The sequence below is a fragment of the Monopterus albus genome, unplaced genomic scaffold (genome assembly GCF_001952655.1).
Source record: "Monopterus albus unplaced genomic scaffold, M_albus_1.0 scaffold76.1, whole genome shotgun sequence".
Classification (NCBI taxonomy): Eukaryota; Metazoa; Chordata; class Actinopteri; order Synbranchiformes; family Synbranchidae; genus Monopterus; species Monopterus albus.
In genome coordinates, this window is record NW_018127956.1 from 1,190,543 (window position 1) to 1,191,951 (window position 1,409).

Sequence of the window (1,409 nt, forward strand, 5' to 3'; positions counted from 1 at the left end):
TTTTTTCCGTGGGGGGGAGTTGAGGGGGGGGGGGGGGGGGGAGGATGAGTTGGTGAAGGGGTGAGTATGGAGAGAGACAGGAGGCTTTATATGAAACCGTATTATACATCATAAATTTATGCATAAATGATGGATGGGTGTAATTAGATTAATGGGTGAATGAGAGAAGAGACGAGCTAAGGAGGTGACTGACTAAATGTTTATATAAGGCAACAGAATGAGTGAGTACTAAAAGAGGGAGGAACATGACAGGCTGTGTAGTGCTTATGCCTTACTACAGTAACAGCTCTATGATGATGTGAAGAACATGCCTGTTGTTTACGACTCCTAATCGGACCACGTGTCGCAGGGATAGCTTTCGGGTTGTGCTGTTATTGTTTGGGTGCAGAGTATTGGCCCGATGTGTTTATCACTGATTGTCCGGAGTGATGTGTTATTGTCTCTGGCCGCTTGTGCCCCGTTCAGGGAGAGGTGCTGAAGAGCCAAACACGGACTTCTCCTCCGGTTAGACCACTCCCTTCATCCACCAACAGAGGGACGTCTTCCACACTGACTGGACCCCCGAGCCCTGCTCAACCAGCAATAACAAAGTGATCATCAGTATTATTGGGTGTAACTTGACCGACAGTGCATTTAATTATTCTGCTTGCAGCGTCCGCGTGTTTAGACCACAGTTTATTGGGTATGATCTACACTGACCCAATGTGGGCATTTAGGCTCCATGTCTTTGTGGTGAGGAAAACGTTGAAACTTGTAGTGCATTATTCGGTTAGTCGATCGGCAGAACATTTATCTGAAAATATTTTGATATTTAACTAATAGTTTAAATCACAATTCCAGATTCTTATATAAGATTTTGCTGCTATTTTTGTTAATGTCAGCTTGGGTGTGCGTTTTCATGGTTTTCTGATGCCTAGATAAGCAATAACAATCAGCCCTGTGTGTGTTGTGGAGCTGACTGCAAAGTTAAATTAGTTTATTATTCTTGTTACTATGTTTTATTTATTTATTTTTATAAAAAATGTCTTTGATATAATATTGCTGATAAGGATATTCCTCATGCCATTCTGGTCCATATATATATATGTATTCATTTTCTGTTGCCAACATACTGAATTCAGCCTTCTCAGCCAGTGACTGAGGTGCAATTGTGTTTATCTTACTATACATAAACCTGCAGCCAGCCCAGTTTGTCAGTCATGTTGGGGTTATATTACACATGTATTTACAGAAGATAAGTGTCAGAAGTGTTTAGTGTTGTACCTCTAAATTTATCTGATGCCAGTCTTGTCCTGCCTCTGGCCCAAAGCATTCTGGGTAATGTTATCCCCCATTTTCCCACTGAAGGCCTCAGTATCAGGGCTGCAGATCAGTTTTTAAAGGGTCCAAAACATTTATTTTCTACCGTT

The 1,409-nt window shown here is 41.7% G+C and overlaps 2 protein-coding genes across 3 annotated transcripts in view; both read left to right on the forward strand.

Annotated features, from left to right (window-relative positions):
- The window catches only part of rhot2 (ras homolog family member T2), a 13,313-nt gene extending 12,392 nt beyond the window's left edge, over positions 1 to 921 (forward strand). The window contains exon 22 of the transcript XR_002275424.1: positions 466 to 921. The gene's annotated coding sequence lies outside the window, so the exon portion shown is untranslated. The remainder of the gene's footprint in view (positions 1 to 465) is intronic.
- Positions 1 to 1,409, forward strand: part of rhbdl1 (rhomboid, veinlet-like 1 (Drosophila)) — a 52,336-nt gene that overhangs the window by 3,789 nt on the left and 47,138 nt on the right. The gene's annotated exons all lie outside the window — the stretch shown is intronic.